This window comes from Bombus vosnesenskii, unplaced genomic scaffold (genome assembly GCF_011952255.1).
Source record: "Bombus vosnesenskii isolate JDL3184/JDL3185 unplaced genomic scaffold, Bvos_JDL3184-5_v1.1 scf7180000014623, whole genome shotgun sequence".
Lineage (NCBI taxonomy): Eukaryota > Metazoa > Arthropoda > Insecta > Hymenoptera > Apidae > Bombus > Bombus vosnesenskii.
The window spans coordinates 1,181-23,507 of NW_022883557.1; the positions used below are offsets into that span (position 1 = coordinate 1,181).

Sequence of the window (22,327 nt, forward strand, 5' to 3'; positions counted from 1 at the left end):
AAATAGGATAATCGAGACCGGTGAAAAAGGATCAACCAAAATCCCGCATCTGATACAAGCGGAAGAGAAATCAATTTCTATCATGTCGCATGGCGAACAAGAACGCAAATACGGAATCTTTTGTATAATACTACTCCAAACTCTGTTGAGTCGCAGTAATAATAATAATCGGGTGTTGACTTCTGCTCGGTTTTACTTGAAGTTTGCTCGTTACCTCTTTGAAATTTGGTGGATCGTTTTCTGTCGAAACCCGTTCCATCTGACGTTAAAATCAATAAAAACAATATTACGATAAAGACTTTTATCTCCATTGTTGTCAACTTCCGTCAAGTCTTCGTTTTCTGCTCGCTGAGTATAATACGGATTCCCAAAAACTTTCTTTGTATGAAATTTTACTAATGTACATTTATCGAACATTGCACATTTTAAAATAGGTTATCATTATAAGATTAAAAAAAAATAGCTAAAAATATCTGGAAACAAAAGAAACCAATTTTGAAGTTTGTTAGCCCGGAAATGTCATGGTAGGAAGGTATACTTCGATATTACTTTTACTATCGATAGGCGTCGCCGTCATTGCTGTTATCATATACGAGACACAACAAATCACGAAATTGACAAATCACCGGTGATCTCCTCGAGTCGCAGTTCGAACGTTTCACAAATAAGTTAAAGAATTAAACTTTAGATATAGTGGTAAAATTTATTGTATGAATCCAACAGGGTGACGGTTCAGGGTGTTATAACAAAGAGGTATAGAACGCTGATTTGGGAGACTTCTTGTACTGAGGTTTTAGTCCCTCTGAAGCGGTTATCGTCGGGTGTATATCAGAGGCGCCTATCCGTTGCTATCTGGTTATTGTTTCGATAGCTGTGGCATGTAGGATGTTTTGTCTACTCTATCTATTCTAAGCGTGTGATACTGTCGACGATTCGCCTGTGCATGATTATACATTGAGTAAACGGATAGCCTGAGTTGGAGTTTTGATGATTAGGATAATCGAAATAATTCATAGCCATGGTAATATTTTAACTAATTTATTTTGTTATCTTTTATAGGCCACTGCAATGAGAAAAGAATTCCTGAAGCCAAAGAAAATGATACACCCAAATAGCAGAAAGTCTATCGCTATTACGAAAAAAGCCAAAAAGTAAATACAATTACTATTAAATTATGTGATTTTGTTATGTACATTTCATTTATTTTATATGATTATATAATACTTTTGTGTAATAAAGAAGGAAATGGACAATGTGTTTTGTTTCAGAATATCAAATAGACAGAAGGCAGAAATGTCCTGCTTGATAAAACAGAATTCAATAGGAGAGAAAATATCGTAGATCAGAAACAATATGATTCCAGGCGTGTGACCCTATACTCCAGAGATAACTGCAAGTTTGTTAGAAACGGAGGTAAAACAAAAATGTATACACACGATGATATAGAGATTGTACATTAAAGATGTGATTAGTTATAGTTCTATATTTGATCCAAAGGTATGTAGCAAGAAATGATGAAGAAATGGAAGAAATTACTATTAAAAGGTCTATAGGTAGCAACAGGAGTAGACAGCATGCTAGGAGGGAACATATAATTAGAGTAGAAAGGACTAGGAGAATATCATACACGTGGAATAGGTAAAGAATTACAGCCAAATTTATTTTCAATATATCCTGATGTACAAACCCTCCTTTATTTTTCAGAAATTTCTGATATTTTAAATGCAACTCAGTGTGAAATGTTATTGAATTGGAACAATGAATTACAGTGTGCGAATAATTTTAAATTTATAAGGTTTGGCGAGAAAGATTTAAAGAAAGTATTAGAGCTAAGAAAAAGAATGAAAATAAGCCATATTAGACTATCCAAATCTCTATTAGCTATGCCTGTAAACAAGAAGAATTTATTCAGCAAGCCAATTGATTTAGATGAAAATAGTGTAATGGAAATAGAATAAATTCTGTAGATATGTCTTTTTATCTTTCATCTCTATTTAAAAACAAGAAAACAGAAGAAAAGCGAACAGTTTCGTCCTTTTTTGTTTGCGAAATGCTAGAAACCGTATTTCGTCTTGCTCTTATCTCCCACGAGAAACAGTCACGTCACAAGATACAAGAGTACGATAGAAGAGAAAAGAAAATGTTCGATTGTGAAATATACAACAAAACTGAAACATGCAGATGAATCACGTGCACGTTGTGAATATTCTGCATCGTTTCTCCGCCTTTCCTTCATTTTTTTCGCTAGCTGCTCCATTATTTAAGAACGAAGATATAGTAATTACTCTCAAAGTTGTACATTTCGAAATGGTAGGAAAATCAATAGTACAATGATAAATATACGATTTTAAAAGCTTTTTAGATTTCTTACATACTTAGCATTAATCAAATAGCTTAGTATATAAAAGAGCTTACTTATGTCGCATGTTATAAATGCAGCTGCGTTCGTTACAACAATTCCAATTCCAAGGAATTTCTCTCGAAGATCGCAGTGAAGAATTTGCTTTGTTAAATTATTACTGGTATACTTCGTCAACTTGTGGTATATCGATACAATTTGTCAACCATCACTTTTAATAGCTTCTCGCTAATAAAAACATTTCGTACCCATTTAATAAGAAGCAGTATATTCTTAATTATTTAGAAATTTAGTTAATGATGTTTAAAAATACGAATATGTTTAAAAATTATAATGTAAATATATATATTTCATTTCATGTTTTACTAATATATCTCTAATTTAGATTAAATATCTGAAACTTGAAAGAAACTTTTAAAACGTTCAATACATCGCATACGTTTCAAATTTAGTGCATAGTTACATATATATATACGATCGATCTTACTCGATCATCTTACTCGAAGAACAGGGTCTGCGTGTGGCGAGCTACGGGACAGGGACCGTTGGAATGTTTACTGTCGAGTGTTACAACTATTTCCTTCTTAAGGAGAGATATAGAATTATTCCATGCCTTTGTTAGACAAAGCGTTCATCCTGTGACCGCGGCTACGTTCGGCGACTGACTGTCGCCTCGAGCCAAAGCTCATTATCACAACTCTCGAACAATTACAATCGGATTGAATAACTACAATTGTTCACTTACAGCTATAGTAGACTCTAGGTTACAATGTTGCGGGATTATCCAAAATTCCAAAGGCTCCGGAAAGGCTTCTTTCATCTCCGACAAATATATTATGGTATAGTTCCTATTTTCCGACCGCATGGAAGGCTAATAAAGATGGAAATATGGTCGAGAACTGGCGACCAATTACGATTGGCCCAATTCTAGGCCGCATTTTCTCATCAAACCTCGATGGGCGGCTAAGACGGGGTATAGATCAAAATATAAGGCTGTTGAGATATGTGTAATTTTCTGTGCTGGACTGAGTTAAGTAGTAGAAATACTTATATGTATATATCAGTGTGTGGAAGTATGTGTGTGTGCGCAGCGTCTCGAAACAAAGGAATGTAAACAGTCAGTCGGTTAATAGTCGTCGATGAAGAGTCGGGTGTAGAAGGTGCTGAAACGCGTGCAAGTGTATCGATAAATATATATAGAATCGTCCATGTAATAAATATATCATTATTTTAGTAATAACTGTCAATATAAATTTAATGTTCCTATAACATTATTTCGGCTTCAAATATCCACAATTCTCAACATGGTAGAAGATCGTGGTTGCCGAGATTTAAGGTTATGGAACCACGTGTAACCGGGAGTGAATGTATAAAAGTCGATGTATAAAAAGGAATAAAAAATTGGAAATAAGTTCTGAAGAGATAAAAAGGCTATTGGTAGAACAAATAAAAAGATTTTGGATAATAAAGAGAATTATTTTTTGAAAAAAAAAAAAAAAGGTGTGAATATAGAAAACGAATCAAGATGCCAAAGGACGACGAAATTAAGGTTCAAATATTCGATGGACGCGATTACAGAATGTGGAAGAAAAGAATATTAATGTATCTAAAGTGTAAAAAATGTTATGAACCGGCTACACGAGAGAAAATGGACACGGATGCGCAAGATAAGTGGGATGAAAAGAATCAATGGGCGATGAACTACATCTATAGTAGTATAACGAATGAGCAATTAGAATTTGTTGGTGATCAAGACACTGCTTTAAAAATAATGCAAAAGTTTGATGAGATGTATATGAAGGAATCAACAGCAGTGCAAATTTGTATAAGAAGTAGACTAGACATGATGACGTTGAAAGACTTTGAAGAATCAAATTCATTTTTCACGAAATTTGAAAAAACTATCAATGAATTAAAGAGTGCCGATGCAAATGTAAGCGAACGTGAAAAACTCGACTACATGCTGAAAGCACTACCAGAATCATTGAGCTATGTTGGTGACTTAATCGACTCAGTGAAAGAAAATGATCGGACTTGTGAATTTTTGAAAAATAAAATTATAATGTGGGAAACGCGTAGCAAGAAAGAAAGTGATAGAACAAAGTCAAATGTATTTACAGCCGAAAAACAGGACATAAAGTGCTATGGCTGTGGAAAGTACGGTCACATGGCAAAAAATTGCACAAACACGTATAGAGGCGGAAACAATGGCGCAAACAATGGAAGAACGCAACAGCAAGGAGGTGCGTATCAGCCGCAGTAGAATAGGGGTCGCGGCGGACGATGTTTTGGCCAAAGAAGACGAGGATACGGCCAACGAGGATTTGGCCAACGAGGACAAAGCAGAGGTCGGCAACAACGCTACTACGAGGCAAGTCAACACGACGCAAATTATTCACACAACGAGGGCTACGACGACCAAGAAATTGGATCTTTCCTAACGAGAGTAGAGCGCGAAAATAATAAAAATGAAATTACGGTATGTACTAGCGATACGCGAAAAATAGATTGGATATTGGATAGTGGATATTTAGATCACATTATATATAATGACTCTTATTTTGTTGAGTACGAAAATTTAAAAAACCCGATAAATGTGAAGTTAGGAGACGGTAGAAGTCTAAAAGGAACAAAAGTCGGAAAAATTTTAACTTACTTTGAAGTAAACAAAAGGAGGATTAAAATTACAATGTCTAATGTATTTTACGTGAAAGAAATGGATAATAACTTAATTAGCCATGCGAGAGTAACGAATGAAAATAAGATAGTCTCAGCAGGAAATACTTTAAAGATATATAACAAATACAGAAAGTTGATAGGGATAGCATTCAAAGATCATGGTTTATATAAGATAAGTAGTTACATTGAAAGGCAAGAATCTCATGTTAAAAATGTAGAAATGTACCCTTCCAAAATAACCGTAGAAGAGCACGCGAGATTTTAGAATTAGTACATACCGATTTAAATGGACCTCATAATAATACCGGGTTTAATGGATCCAAATATTTCTTGACATTTATAGATGACTACAGTAAGTGTGCATTGATTTATACTTTGAAATCAAAAGGTGAAGTTTACAATTGCTTCCTTGATTACATAAACAAAGTCGAAAATCTTACTGGTAAAAAGATAAAGAGATTAAGATACGATAATGGAAAAGAATATATGAACAAAAGCATGTACAATCTAACTAGGGGAAAGGGAATTGTCGTAGAACCATGCCCACCTTATGTTCACGAGTTAAATGGAACAGCTGAGCGCTACAATAGAACAATCATGAATTCCGCTAGATGCTTATTACATGATTCAAAGCTGAATATTAAATATTGGCCGGAAATAGTTAGAGCCGCGGCGTACTTAAAAAATAGAACCGTTACAAACACATATGAAAAAAAAACACCATTTGAAATATTTTTAAAAAGGAAACCGAATATAAATAATTTAAGATTGTACGGAAGTAGAGTTTTCGTAAGAATACCCGAAGTTAAAAGAAATTCGAAATGGGACAAAAAAAGCAGACACTGGAATACTTGTAGGTTATGAAAACAATGGATATAGGATACTAGTTAATAATAAAATTGTAATTGCAAGACACGTAGAATTTATAGGTGAAGATGATAATTTAGTAGGATTGCGAGGAGAAGATGGACCAGGCAATGAGACAGAAAAGGTTTTTGACGAACATTCGGATGTAAACGAAAAGGTCGAGCAGGTTGCAATAAAAAAGGAGAGAAATTTAAGTAACGAATCAGAAGAAAAACTTGAGGACACAGAAAGTAATTTGAGAAGGTCAGGACGGGAAAGAAAGAAACCTCAAAGATATGGTCAAACGAGCTCATATTTCATTTATGTGAATATAGTTAGTGCACACAGTCCTATGAAACCTATGAAGAAGCTTTAAGTGGAGATGACAGCGGTTCATGTAAAGAAGCAATGGATCGAGAAATGAATAGTTTAATGAAAAATAAGACCTGGCAATTAGTAGAAAAACCAAAAGGCAAAAAAGTATTAGACTTGAAATGGATATATACGAATAAATCTGATAATCGTAAGAAAGCGCGACTAATTGTTCGAGGCTTCCAACAAAAAGAAGTACTGGAAGATTTATACTCTCCAGTAGCAAAAATGCAAACGTTGAAGTTATTACTATCTTATTGTTGTCAATATGGTTTGACGATTATGCAAATGGATGTAGAAACAGCTTTCTTAAACGGAACTATAAAATCGGAAGTATTTGTAAAACAACCTATAGGTTACGACGATAAAAGCGGGAAAGTATGTAAATTATCAAAAGCGTTATATGGATTGCGTGAAAGTTCAGGAGCTTGGTATGAATGTTTCGACGAATATATGAAAAAATTAGGATTTCAAAGAAGTAAGAGTGATTATTGTCTGTATATGAAGTATGAGAGCGATGATGTTATATATTTAATTCTATTCGTAGACGACTTATTAATATGTGGAAAAAACATAAGAAAAATCGATGAAATTAAAAAAAATTGTCAAACAAATTTTTGATGAAGGACTTGGGTGAAGTAAAGACTTACTTAGGAATAAACATTGAATACGATAATAAGAAGTGTGAGATGAAACTGGATCAAAGTAGTTATATAGAGTCATTAGCGAAACATTATAATATAGAAAACAGTAAATTATATTTTACACCAATGGAACAAAACTTAAGTTTAGAACCCGCACAATCAGCTTTAGACGATATAAGATATAGAAATCTCATAGGAGCTTTGTTATATATTAGTACTGAAACAAGATTAGACGTTAGCTATAGTGTAAATTATTTAACTCGATTTCAAAACAGTTACAACGAGACCCACTATAAATATGCAGCACAAAAAATTAAGGAGGTGTGTTGAGATATGTGTAATTTTCTGTGCTGGACTGAGTTAAGTGCGTAGTAGAAATACTTATATGTATATATCAGTGTGTGGAAGTATGTGTGTGTGCGCAGCGTCTCGAAACAAAGGAATGTAAACAGCCAGTCGGTTAAGAGTCGTCGATGAAGAGTCGGGTGTAGAAGGTTCTGAGACGCGTGCAAGTGTGAATCGATAAATATATATAGAATCGTTCATGTAATAAATATATCATTATTTTAGTAATAACTGTCAATATACATTTAATGTTCCTATAACATTATTTCGGCTTCAAAGATCCACAATTCTCAACAAAGGCACAAAGGATTTACATCCGAAAGTGGATGTAAAATCAATATTGACCTAATGAGCGCAGCCTTAAATTATAGTAAAAGAAATCGAAGGGGAATTTTCACAATATTGGACAGCTCTAAGGCCTTCGATACTATACCCCATTCAGCTATAAAACCATGTCTGGCGAGAAAAGGCGTTCCGACCCCCATAATTGAAATTATAAATGAAATGTACAAAGGATGTAAAACTACGATCAAAGCGAATAATAATATAGAGGTCGAGGTAGAAGTTCTCAGAGGGGTCAAGCAGGGTGATCCTTTATGACCGCTGCTATTTTACTTGTGTCTCGAACCGCTGCTTGAAGTAATCGAAAAGAATATCGGAGGCATTAATATAAATGAAGGGAACAAAGTCTCTGTGTTGGCCTTCGCAGACGATATCGTCTTGCTTGGTGAAAATACGAGGGCGGCACAAAGCCAGATAGACGAGCTTCAGAAATACCTGGAGAGGTCGGGGCATAAAAATATCAGCAGAGAAAAGTCAAATGTTCCAGGTAATAGCGAAAAAGACATCTGGTTTATTAAAGACCCGGCAATAAAAATTGGTAAATTAAGGATACCCGGAAGAATCCCAGAAAGAGCCTTCAGGTATTTGAGTGCTAAAGTTGCGAGTGGGGGAGGCATGAGGTAGATTTGTTCCATATCACGAATATACAATACAAGCAGGCGATAGAGAATCTGATTCGAAATTATAAGCCGCAGAAAACGCTCGAAGTAGGGGTTGGAATGAATCTAATATTACAAGATGATCTTCTCGGTTATGAAAGACCGCGAGGGTTATTCCCGCAAGATAAGGTCGAAGTCAACGGTCAGATCAAAATGTGGCTGAATGACGGAATAATACGCCAGTCACATTCCGACTATGCAAGCCGGATCGCGTTGATTGAAAAAAAAGATGGTTCAACTAGAATTTGCGTCGACTATAGGCGACTGAATCGAAAGGTAGTGAAAGACAGATACCCGCTACCCTTGATCGAGGATCAATTAGATTTGTCACAGGGATCGATAGTATTCAGTACGTTGGACCCCAAGAATAGATTCTTTCGTGTTCATGTCGGAGAAAGTAGCAGGAAATATACAGCATTTACAGTTCCTACAGTATGAATTTATTAGTGTGCCGTTCGGATTATGCAATTCACCAGCTGCTTTCCAGAAATTCATAAACGCAGTTTTCAAAGGATTGATCGTGACAGGGCATGTGCTGACATGGCAACCTGATGAAAAGCATCCTGTCTTCCTGGGAGCAGTGTGGGGATCACAGGGAAACAGGAAGAAGGAGAAGGAGAGAGCCTGTCGAGGTTAAAAAAAGGGCAGACAGGGCAGAGATGAAGAGAGAAGGGACGATAGCTAAGGGCGGATACCCAAAAAGAAAGATAGTATCGCCGGCTGAAATTATGAGAGTTGGGGAGTATAAGAGGCCCCGAAGAGGAGAGGTCACATACGCCGAGGCGTGTGGGAGGGAGAACAGAGCGATAAGGGGTGACTTCAGCGAGGACTCTGAAGGGTGGATGAGGGTAGAAAAAAGGAAGAGGAAGAGGAAAGCTTCCTTAGAGCAAGCTACCCCGATGGTGCGTCCGGGAAATAAACGGCAGGTTGGTGCCGAAGAGAGAGCGTACCAAGGAACAGGAGAAGGAAGGAAGCCATTTTAGTTAAGGTGGAGGAAGGGAAGGTTGCGAATGGCTTCATGTTTATAAGAGGATAATGGAGGTGAGGAGTTCATTGGAGGGAGCCACGGGGGTCCGTAGGACGAGAGCGGGCCTAATTGAATTCGATAGGACGGTGGTGATTAGCGAGGAGGCGGCCAAATTGAGAGCCGCCTTGAGTGATAGTACGAAGGTGGCCGCTCTGGTGAACAGGGCGACCCTACAAATAAGGAACATCGATCCCCTCACCAGCAAAGAAGAGCTGGTGGACGAGATCAGGTCGCAGTCGGCAATTGAGGAGAATGCGGATATAGAAGTCAAATCTATAAAAGCGGCACCATGGGGCACGCAAGAGGCGGTGGTGGTCCGCCCAGCGAGTGGAGTGCCCAGTGACGAGAGAGAGGAGGCTGAGAACGGGGTTAACGATAGCTTCTGTAAGGCAGTTAGCTAATATTCGGCGTTGTTATAGGTGCCACATGTTGGGGCATGTGGCGGCAGGGTGTACTGTTGCATGTCATGGCAGGGAGTTGTGTAGGAGGAGCGGCAGCGCTGAGCATATAATGAGAGATTGGGATAAAGAGCCGAGATGCGCAATGTGTCTGAAACATGGTGGCATAAATGCAAGGCATGTAACGGGTTCGTTGGCGTGCCCTATGGAGCGTTTAGGTGTTAGGAATAGACGGGGGCCCAGTTAGGGTTCTACAAATAAATCTAAATAGATGCAGGCTTGTGCAAGACCTAATGATGCAGTGCGTATGCGAAAGCAGGGTGGACATTGTGGTCATCTCCGAGCCCTATAGGCAGTTGCCATTTTGGTTTAATGACGAGGGTGGGGATGCATCGATATGGGTCACCCTGTTTAATGGAAAACATGCGGCAAGCGAGACCCTGATAAGAAAGAAGTAGGGATTGTAGGGTTCAGGGTTTGTGACGTATTTTGCGTCAGTGGGTATTGTTCCCCTAATAAGAGTAAGGGCCAGTTCAACGATTATTTGAAGGAACTGGAAGGGATCATAAAGGAGGGGAGAAAAAGAGCACCGGCGATTATGGTTGCCGGTGACTTTAATGCAAAATCCTCGGTGGGGGGAGGGGGGGGGTCTAAGACGGACCGTAGGGGAACATGTCTGCTGGACGTTACAACGAGGAACGAGCTTATACCTATTAGGACGACGGGAAACTATTCCTTTCTGAGAAATGAAAGGACTAGTTTCCCGGATATACTTAGTGTTAATAGACGAATAAGGCTGAGTTGGAGGGGGAGTAGGGTCCTAGGTTGGTACTCAGCCTCTGACCATTTTTATATTGAGCATAAGTTTAGGGATGATATTAAGCGAGAGGAGGGTGGCGCCTTTAAATACTTGACAAAAGAGATGGATGTAGAGGGTTTTTTAAACAAATATGACGGAGTCTATGACGAAAATGGTTTTAAATTTGACGAGACGGCATGCGGCGAAGGGCTGTACATGAGTCTGGAGCATACGTGTGCCGTGGACTTGAAGAGGAGATACCCGGCGAGCGCGAAGAGGAGCGCCAACTATTGGTGGAGCGATGAGCTCGCTACGTTAAGGAGCGAACTCTAAGAGCTAGAAAAAGAGCCCAGCGAGCGGTGGCGGCCCGCAAGGATGATGCCGAGGTCCTGGTGGCCGAATTCAAGGATGCTAGGAGGCGGCTGAAAAGAGCGATCGGGCGCAGCAAGGAGCTGAGTTGGAAGAAGCGAACTGCACAGGAAGAGACATCGATCCTACCTGGCGAAGAAGGAGGGTTAGGCATCGAGGAAGTAGACATGAGGATGGCCGTTGGGAAATGCGATTCCAGGAAGGCGGCTGGAGTGGATGGGATTCCTGGCACTGTAGTGAGATTATTGGCGGAGCAAAAGCCTAGCGTTCTCCTGACAGTGCTCAACGGAATAAATACCTATGGAAAAATACCGGCGGTATGGAAATAGGCTAGGGTGGTACTAATACCCAAGCCTGGCAAAGATCCTGCGACGTCATCGGCGTATGGGCCGATTAGCATACTGTCGGCGTTGAGAAAGGTGTGGAAGCACACGCTGAAAATGCTCATCGAAAGGAGCGTTGGTCTGGATCTCTTTCATAGGGACCAGTATGGCTTTCTTCATAAAGGAGGGGGACTCTTGAAGCCCTGGATAGGACGGTCGCAGTTGCTGAAGAGTGCAGAAGGAAAGGCCTGGCGTGTGTTCTGGTCGCCCTTGATGTGAAGAACGCCTTCTACACTCTAAGGTGGGAGAGGATAATGGAGGAGGATCGAAGGAGACGGCTACCGGGACGGCTACAGGAGTTGTTAGCGGACTATCTGGCTGAGAGGAGAATACTGATACACTGTCGTGACGGTGTCGTAGGGAGGAAGGTCTACACGGGGGTTCCGCAGGGATCGGTCTTAGGACCGTTACTGTGGAATCTCGTGTATGACGAGGTGCTGGAAGCGCTGGACCGGGAGAAGGATACCGAAGCAGTAGCGTTCGCCGACGATCTGGCGGTTCTACTCAAGCTCTGAGGGTTCCACGGCGTCAATGAGAAGATAAAGGCGATCATAGCCTTGGACACTAGGTGGTGCTGCGAGACTGGAGTGCACCTGGCCAGGGAGAAGACGGAGGTTATCCTCTTAACAAGGAAGACTATACCGACGATTTTTAACTTCGACGTGGGGGATGGGGGCGAGATTTCCACCAGCCGTGTTGTGAAGTACTTAGGGGTAGTGTTGGATAGTGCTAGGGGATTCTCCCCCACCTCAAAGCAGTTTGTGATAAAGCGGAACGGTTCTTGGGTGCTATACGGAGCCTACTCCCAGACGTCGGCGGGCCCAACGATTTAGTCAGGAGACTGTATTATGGTATCTGGGAGTCTGTGGTTCTATATGGCGCACCGATATGGGCCTCCTCCCTGGGAAGAGAAACAAATAGGACGATCATGAGAAGGGCATAAAGGGCGGCGTGGATCCGTATGTCTACCGCCTACCGTACGGTGTCACATGGGGGTCTGTGTGTGCTTACCGGTAGCATGCCGATTTACATCAAGGCATGGTTGCGGTGGAAGCAGTATGGAGCGAAGAGGCGGATCAACGAGAGCCCTGAAGAAATGGCACATGTTGGGCAAGAAGAAATGAAGGATTTGGAGACGGAGGCAGAGGACAGGTGGAGATTGGAGTGGGCGTTCCACAACCCCACAATTGAACTACGAGACTGGTAGAAGATCCGCTGATCTTCTGCAAAAGAAAGAGGAAGATCAACTACCATACAGATGCAGATCCTTACGTAACACGGTATCTTTAACTGGTACCGTCATAGGATCGGCAAAGAGTCGCACACCAGCTGTTGGGATTGTGGTGCGGTGCTGGATGACGCCGAACATGTGCTCTTTTGGTGCCCTAGATGGACGGAGGAGAGAACGGAGTTGGAGGTCGCGATCGGTGAAGACTTTAAATTGGAGAACCGGGCCGTTGAGAAGATGGCCGCGGAGGAGCGGTTTTGAGATAGGTTTTATGATTTCTGCACAAAGGCGATGAAATGCCGGCTTTCTAAAGAAAGGAGATGGAGGTCAGGAGAAAAAGGGAAGAAAGGAGGAGAAGAAGGACCAGAGCGTGTTGCGAAGTGGGCAATTCTTTTAGAGCAATTCAATTAGGCCAGGGAGGAGCATACTGCACATCGACGCGCTAAGTCGAAATCCGTTGCTCATGGTCATGCTGCTAGACGAGGACGAACAAAGGATTGTTGCACGGCTACGGAAGCCGCATTTGCAAGAAGATAATCTGCGGTAGATCCGGGACAACATCGAACAGCACGAAGCTGGCGGATACGTTTCAAAGGACGAAGTTTTGTACAAAGAAATAAAGGAGATACCATTGCTGGGCGTGCCAAAGTCAATGCAGACTCGAGTGGTTCGACGAGCTCACGAACACGGCCATCTGGGCATCACTAAAACGGAAGCGTTATTAAAAAGGGACTATCGGCTTGTGGGCATGCGCGAGAAGGTGGATAAGGTAGTGCAGAGTTGCATCGATTGTATCCTTGCGGAGAAAAAATAAGGAAAACGAGAGGAGTTCCTGAACCCTATTGACAAGGAGGAGTTGTTATTTGACACTTATCGTGTCGATCATCTTGGACCATTGCCATCTAGGAAGAAAAGGTACCGGTATATCTTCGTGGCGATTGATGCCTTCACAAAGTTCGTTTGGTTGTATTCCACAAAATCAACAAGTTCTGCGGAAGTTATTCGCCATTTGAGGAAGCAGTCTGTAGGTTGCGGAAATTCGAGAAGAATTATCTCGGATCGCGGGACGATATTCACAGCCGTTGCCTTTGAGGATTATTGGAATGAGAAAGGTATACAGCACGGCTGGACTACAATGCACAAGTAGAAAGAGTGAAACGGACGCTTAACCCCCTATTGACGAATTTGTCTGCGCCAACACCAGACAAGTGGTTACACCTAGAGATAGCGCAAAGGTATTTGAACGCAACCACCAGCAGAAGTACGAATGTTACCCCGTTCCAACTCTTGTTTGGAACGCGGATGAGAATGCGCGCAGCTGTTCGAAGACGAGTGGGCCGTGATGTTCTAGGAGGAGCGAGATCAGCTACGCGTAAAGGCAAAAAAACGGATCGAGGAAATTCAAGCTAAAAACAGACGGACGTTTAACAAGAGACGTAAAGAGGCAACAGCGTATAAGACAGGGGATTTAGTGGCGATCGAGAGGACGCAGGTCCTGGTCCGAAGTTGCAGTCGCAGTTCCTTGGGCCGTACCGCGTGGTAAAAGTCTTGCGGAATGACTGCTATGTGGTACAACGAGAGGGCGAACACGAAGGGTCACGAACAACAACCACGGCGGCTAATCGCATGAAATGGTGGGACGTTGCTGAAGTCAGAGGTGAGGGTGAAATTAGTGATGATGAGCACATCCGAGGGCAGATGTGATTGTCAGGTACGGCCGAATGTAGTATCATGCACGAGGGGCCTAAGAGGTGTTGTGCGGATCGTAAACAAGCGGTTGCCTAGGTGTGAATTATAAACAAGCGGTTGCTCAGCATATGCGTACTGGGGCTATGACAAAAGACAAGGGGATGCTAGGGGACGATAAACGAATTAACAGGAGTATGAATTGAGAAGTCCGAGAGTGCGGATTGCGTTATCAAGATGGTGTTGTTAAAAGAGAGTTGAATTTGCGTTGACGAATTGTTAATTAATTATCTAATTGTTTTAATTATTATACGTTTATTGCAATTGGGTCATGTTTAATAACCACTGTTTTCTGTTTAATTAACATCTGTTTAATCCATTTATCATTAATAAACTAATCATAATAATTTACGATATGGACATTTGATAACTAATAAAACAAGTTTAAGTCGTCATATTATCCTTTCTGGGGACGACTCTGAACAGGTATCCAAGGTCAAGAGCGCTATAATTGTCCGAATAACTACCGACATTGGCGCTGAGATTATGCGGGAGATAGAGGAGGTGCAGATGTCACTCCTTCTAAAGGCCTGAAGGCTACCTATGTTCATAGGCTCCGGCAGCCATCCCATAAAGTACGACCGGTTAGAATATACGCGCTTCTGCGTGAAACGATGCGTATCCTCGAAAATGAGGTTAATCTCTTCCAGGCGACGGTGGCGAGTCCAACCTTAGGGCGACTTCAAGAGGTGTGGATCATTCCAAGAGGTCTCGTCATTCCGGCAATGAATTTGGGAAGAGATCGCGGTGCCTCAGAGAAGCTCGGACAATGAGATGTCATTCGCATGTCAACGTCGGCGCTCAGAAAATGTCTTATTAGACACTAGTTACCTTCAAAGACAAAGAAATTCTGACCTGGCCTGGCCAAAATAATGCTCTAAAGAAAACCGGCCACGTTGCTGCTATTATCCTTTCGAAAGGCATAGCTACAAGATATCAACAATATTTTACGACAAAGAGCAAGTTAACTCCATTATATTATAAGATTTCTATCGTAAAACGATGTTATCAAAAACTTTTGCACGTAACTGTATATATAAATTAGCAACAAATTAGCAACACTGCGGTTTAAAGACTTACCTCAGGTTAAACACAGACGTTGATTCAAGAATCACCCAAAATTTAATGAGCTAGAGAGGAGCAGAGTTCAGTTCTAAGTTCTGCTGGGTCTGCCATTTAAGGTCTATCTACGGATTGATTGATAAAACAGATTCTAAGGATTTCAATTATTCTACATATTCGAAAGCCTTTCATAATATTATAAACTTTTGTGTTCTAGCTTCCATCATTATAGTATATTATTATGATTAAAATGATTGCCATTTTAGCTATTCTATTAATATTACTATATTCCTTGTACAAATATTGTTATTTGATATTTCTGTTCTTTGATAAATCTCTTTAAAGATAGTAACCTGTAAATTTCTACACGCCCACGATCGCTGTCCACTCTCGATCTTACGAGATACCATTGGAGTAAAGCGCTCGTCTAAAGATCAGTGCCCGCTGGCCAAACACTGAACTTCGTAAATTGCCCCCCAATTGGTTTTCGAATAGAACTCTTTTGCTTGCTGTTACTTCGCAAACAGCTTCAAGGACTGTTCACAATGTGAAGTTGCAGAGGACAACCTCTCTGACGGATACTTCCATCGTGAATCTTTGTTCGCGAATAGAATAGAGTTGGTTCCAAACAGAGGACATAAAAATTTGGCCATGCAGGTCCTAAACCGTAATTCCTTCCATATATCCAATGATTGTGCGCAAACTGTTCAACAGCGTGATCTCGGTGACCGAACTTTCCCTAAACACATTTAATGAATAGCACACTTCAATAACTGTAACTTCAGTAACAATAAAAAAATTAAAAATATGTATACATTAAGATATCTACTAATTATTAAACATTATATATGTCGGGTTTACATTAGAATTAGGGTTAGGGGCGTGAAACGAATCTTCGTTTGGGTTACACGTTGTCGTTATGCAATAGAGAAGACATTGACTAGTGCAAATACGATTATTATAGAACCGGACAAGTAACCGCGGTAGTTAGGTACTCGAGAAACTAATGACAATGATCCTAGGTTCAATAACGAATCCGCGGTCGACGGGATGATAGATGAACGTACTCACAAAATCTAAGTCGGACGCGTAATATTCACTGATCGTAAAGAGTTACTCCTTTCATCAATGAGATCGCGAGCGAGAATGTCTTTCCCGTCCCGATCATGCCACAGAGAAAAACTATAATGGGGTGTGTCTAAGGACACGAGATCATCGGATTCGTCGAGAAAAGCCTTCGTTCAGAAAGTAAGGGAAATTGGCGTTGCTGCTAATTGGTCAATCTCCATATCGGTGGTTAGAAAAAGATGCTAGCCGCCCTCGAGGGAAAGTTGCTAGTGGGAGACGCCGCTCGTTGAAAAATATGTCTCCCCTATCTTCCCGTAGTTGGGACAAAGACCGTTTGTCTGTTTGAAGGACTTTAGTTAACTAAATCTTAAGATTTATAACGGGCCCTCGAGCTAGCTGAACATGTACTGCGGAGACGCATCGACATCTGGCAATCATCTTACTCGAAGAATAGGGTCTGCGTGTGGCGAGCTACGGGACAGAGACCGTTGGAATGTGTACTGTCGAGTGTTACAACTATTTCCTTTTTAAAGAGAGCTATAGAATTATTCCATGCCTTTGTTAGACAAAGCGTTCATCCCGTGACTGCGGCTACGTTCGGCGATTGACTGTCGCCTCGAGCCCAAGCTCATTATCACAACTCTCGAACAATTACAATCGGATTGAATAACTACAATTGTTCAATTACAGCTATAGTAGACTCTAGGTTACAATGTTGCGGGATTATCCAAAGTTTCAAAGGCTCCGGTGTTCTCTCATCTCCGACATATAAATAAGCGTAGCGACATAGAAGAGAGAGAGAGATAATTCCTTAGTTCAGAGTTCCTCAGTTCCCCAGTTCTTGTTAGTCTTGTTAATCGACGTGTTTGCATTTGTCAATTTGTAAATTATCGCAAATCTATCAAATTAAAATCTTGTAATTAATAAGAGTGAAAACATATTGCGAACGATTCGAGTAACTTCGAGTATTTGAAATTTCAACGACAATTCTGTCAATTTCCAATTAGGATATGAATAAACATTTTTTGTCAAGAATATTTGTCTAATAATATAATAGGATTAAGCGAACATTTATTTTCACCAACTTTAATCCTCTCCCGTGCCAGTACTCCTGCGCGTAGCAGGTTAGCCGAAACGTGGAGTTTAATTGTCAATCGCATTAAATAACAGACAACACTACAATTTAATCTGAATCCAAAAATTAACGGCAACACAACCAAAACGAACCAAACAAAAACGTAACAATATTGATTTCTGATCCGGAGTCTAATAGTAAATTTGTCTTAGTTTTTAAATCTGGGGAGACTATTCTAGCGGTGGGAGTACTTGGAGTTTCGTTCATTTTTATTGAAACAATCCGGAGAGTCCAAATCTGAGTCCGATCCTTGGTGATTTTCTTTTGTGAATTCTTCTCGTATTTTCTTCTCTTTTTGATCCAGCAGGAAGGTTTTCCCACAGTATTTGGTGGTGGTTCCGTTGGTTTTACAGCCGGCTTTACATTCGCTCTGGTTTTTGTTGTAGATCGTGTAGTTGATTTTACGGGGATCGCCGCTCGTGTTTGTTTTACTGGCGTAGGCGCCGGCTTTCTTGCTACTGCCTGTACTCTCGGGCGATTCGGAATATCGTTCCTTCGTGGCTCGCCCCATTCTCCCGAAGGACGTGCCCGGTTTCCCGATTGTTCCGATGCATAGGGTACGATTATCCTAGCGTCTACTCTGGCTTTGAATGTATAACAATCTTTTATCAAATGCCCAGGTTTTTTTTGCAATAATTGCATGTTAGCGCATTTTGTCTCGGAGCGTTTGGGCCATTTTGCGGCGGCGATATGGGTCTTCGATCCTGGCGGTTGTTTCCGATGTTTTTACTATTGCTCGGGGGACGAACGTTGTTACGATTGTAATTGTTCGGAGGTGTCGGACGTTGGTATTGCGTTCTGTCGTTTGCTCGTTTTAATTCTCGCGTTGCTTTAACGGCTTGGCGATACGAGTTCTTCTAAAGAATGGTATCCCGCTATTTTTACTCGCAAATATACCTCGTTTGGGAGTCCCTTAACGAAGGCCTCCCTTGTGTCCCAATCTATTGTGTCTTGAACATCCTGAGATATAATACCGTAATCACATCTTTCTCCGTCCATTATTGCTAACCTAAGGTTTCTGACGCGACCTATATAGTCTAGTATGTCTTCCCCCGGTCGTTCCAATATTGTTCCTAATTCTCCCTTATATTCGTTAAGGGATTTCCCTGGGCCGAACATATCCTTTAATTTGTTCCCGAAATCGTCCAAACTGTTTAGCTGACTGTCCTCTACGGCGAGGTACCCGTGCCCGCGAAGCTTATTCATTAATAATTTTACCAATTGAGGCTCCTGATGCCGCGGAATCATGTTTCGTGTGCGCTCGCATGCTCTTAAAAATTGAAATACTGAGGGTCGATGTCTGTCGAATATTGGTACTGACTCGATCGCGTCTTTTAACTTGATTAGTTGGGGCTACCGTCTGTCGGTATTGTCACCTGAGGAATTATCGGCAGTGATACGGGTGTCTCGATTTCCTTTTTTGTTTTGAGTGAACGCATGTCGTCTTGTAATTCATTGGTTCTTGTACTCATGTCGGCTCATTACTCGAAAATTTGCATCACATGCTCTTAGTTTTTCTGACAATGTCAAGAGCATGTCTTCGTTCAATGATTCTAATGGAGTTGCCATATTCTCTATTATATTTTGTCAATAACCGTAAGAACTTTAATCCTCTGTGGAGCGCATCCCACCGCCGCCACGAAAAAAATATTTTAATTGTTATTGTTACGTTTTCAATTGAGTTGTTGTTTTTGTTTTTCTTTTTTTTTATTCTTACTTTCCCGGGCCCGTTACTATAGTAATTTACAATTATATGTATGTCGGAGATGAAAGGGAAGCTGAAGCCTTTCCTTGGAAATTTTGGGAACATCCTCTAGTACCTTAGCCTAGATTTTATTATAGTTGCAATTGCTTAAGATTTGTAATAAGCGAGATTGGGTTCGAGGTGACAATCGGTCGCTGAACGTAGCCACGGTCACGGGATGGATGTTTTATCTAACGGAGGTCTGGAGTGGTTGTATGTATTTTCCGAGAAATGTGGTTGTGGCGGCATGTGGCCTCGATGGGACATACATTGTATTAGTAATCAAAACTCCAGGCAGAAACTGCCTAGCAACGGCGTTTGGAACTTTCTCGATGCTTCCAACGAGTGTGCCTAGCAACGACGTTTGGAACCTTCTCGATGCTTCCAAACGGGTATAGAAAACAAAATGCAATCGTACAGGGAGAAAAATCTCCACGAGGCTGGCATTCTTGCGATTGCCTTGGAGAGTGATACATCGAGCATTTTCGACGATCGCATTTGCGTCTAAGTTAGTTTCGCTTAGTAAGGAGTTATCCCGGTGACCGTGGATTCGTTTGAACTCAAACACTGCTAATAGTATTATTTAATTTAATTATTCGGAGATCGTATTATTCATTAGGCTTAGTGTTTGTTAGACTTATTATTAGTTGTACCTATTATTTGTTAAGCTTAGTGATAGACCTGTATATACGTGTAAATAAAATCTCGGCTTTGTGAAACGATGGCTAGACCACATGAAGAGTCGTCGCGCGCCCAAGATTCGAATCGTGATCCGACATGTGTATGTATGTATGTATATGTATGTATATGTATAAATATGTATATGTATATGTATTTATCCGTGTAAGTTGTCGATAATGATATTGTAGTCATCTAGGGGGGCAACGGGGCAAGTTATCTTTCCAAAAGCCAGAAAACTTTTTTCGGTTTCGGTAAGATCCATGTAAGCGTTTATACACTCAGTACTGGATGTCGCGGGTTGTATCTGTGACATATCTATATCGCACATTCGGCAATGCTTTGCTGTAGTTCGCTCCGGTACTCCACACAGCAAGTGTGTTGGCGTATCTTCGTGTAATTCTTGATCCTCCGGATCCAATCAGTCTTGACAGATAAAAACATATTGGAACTAGTAAGCAGAGCGGATTAGATGGACGCAACAACTGAATAACAATTCCTCGTAAGCATCCGGGTAGTCCTTAGGTAAGATTCCATCCGGAAGGTATAACAATTGGTTCTTCTGATTGTTAAATTCAACGCCCATTCTGTGTAACAGAAGAAAAATATTTTATTATTAACATGTCTCGCTTTATTATGAAGTTTTTGTTGATTCATTTTGTCAGTGCGTCACAATGGGATTTTCCTTTCGGGGTATTGCCTTTATCTTTCAGTGTTTCATATATTCCTTCTAATTCGTCAATCATGGACGGGTTGATAGCTGATTACGATCCAGTTTTCCTTTCTCGTGACTGTTCGTTAACAGATTTTAACATTTTTGCTACTGTGTATTGTATTAATTGTCATTTATTATTTCTTCTTAATCCGTTCACCATGAGTAGTTAAGGGTTTAATAATTTATTATAGGGTTTTAATCCATGGTTTGTTTCTCGTGGCTGGTTACAACCCCTCTTCTTCTTGCGCTGAAATACTACTTGCAGTGAATAAAAAATGAACGAAAAAGCATAAACTAAATAAAAGAAAACAAAACAAGATATGCACTGGAACAGTCCGCATGGGAACCTCTGACGAAGATACCTCCGTATGCATCATTAAACGTTAATATCGAAATGACCAAAACCTATGTTCATAACAGTAAATCAAATCAAACCCCGGAGGAAACAATCACATGGAAATAGTAATCAAAATCTACGTAATGATAATATACCAAATCAACAATCAAGATGCACAACCCGTCATCCGGAAGCCGACGCTACTCACCGCGTGTCAATGCAAGGGAGAAAAACAACAAACAAAACATATCTTATTAAATAAAATATAAGAATATAGACAAAATCACTCCAATAAAATAACACCCGCTGAGAACACATTTAGGCATATATACACACATGAATAAATAAGGCACTGTTACCAAGTAAAGTCAAAATCTACACACGGAGCATCAGGATACATTTCACGAAACCTATCTAAACACCATGAGAGTACTTCAGGACAAGTACCCCCCCCTTGATCTGAGGAATGGTGGCGTAGGAAAGCCTCCAACACTTGATCAGGAATCTCCTCTGAGAAACGAACCTTCGCGCTGGCATCCGTATCAACCACCGCATGGGGGGCGCGGCGGGCCCAGCGCGCTCTGCCAACGCCACACGGAATCCCAGGCGATCACCCATCCAAGTACTACCCGTGCCCGGCGCTGCTTAACTTTCGTGATCTAACGGGAACGAGTGCACTCAGCGCGGCCAGGGCATTGCCTACTTTCACTTGAACTGGAATGCATTTAACTATGTGTACTGCTTCTCCTGCGACCACAGCCATGTGTCCTGGAGTTTTGGTTATTGCATACGCAAATTCATCAGGTAATATAGTTGCTAGACTGAATGCATTCTCTATTATTTTCTTTTCCGAGATGCATCTTAGTGTCAATATATCCTGATAGAGTACCGTTATTTGTCTTCTGACAGTTTTTCTACGTAAATGAATTTTGAGTTAACGTATGTGAGTATATCCAAATTTTTGACTGCTGTTTTACGTTTGGGTATAAATGTATTTCCTTTAGTCGTTTTTAGGAAAAAGAGCTTGGGGTGTTCTGTGGATAACAGGGTGTATCCGCAAAAAGGCTGTTCTCCAGTTTTGGTTAGCACAAAGGTTATTTCTTGAGTCGTAAAGGCAAAACCCGGTAGCGTCGGGTTGCTATTGGTTTTTATTTCTTGAATTTTTGTGGCGATTCCTTCGTACAAGACGTCATATTGCTCGAACTTACATAGGAATAGTGGGTGTGGCTGCCAATAGGTGTATCCATCTTCTGAATCCAAACAAGTTCCTTTATTAATAGCGCATTCATTGAACTATTCATTAGACTTATTCATTAGACTAGCACTATTCATTAAACTTATTTAACGCATAGTAAGTTTAATGAATAGTATGATTTACGAATAATAAGTTTA

At 40.8% G+C, this 22,327-nt stretch overlaps 1 long non-coding RNA gene and 1 pseudogene across 5 annotated transcripts; one reads left to right on the forward strand and one right to left on the reverse strand.

Annotated features, from left to right (window-relative positions):
• Positions 1-734: 734 nt before the first annotated feature.
• LOC117240424 lies at positions 735-1,614 on the forward strand. 5 transcript variants are annotated; one of them, XR_004494685.1, is made up of 4 exons: positions 735-753; positions 1,060-1,151; positions 1,269-1,413; positions 1,473-1,614. It is a non-coding gene; the product is annotated as an uncharacterized LOC117240424 (long non-coding RNA). The 5 variants fall into 5 exon arrangements; XR_004494687.1 differs by lacking the exon at positions 735-753 and adding an exon at positions 940-958 and having other exon boundaries at positions 1,269-1,426; positions 1,498-1,614; XR_004494684.1 differs by lacking the exon at positions 735-753 and adding an exon at positions 940-958.
• Positions 1,615-21,517: 19,903 nt separating this feature from the next.
• LOC117240425 lies at positions 21,518-21,635 on the reverse strand (annotated as a pseudogene).
• Positions 21,636-22,327: the final 692 nt, after the last annotated feature.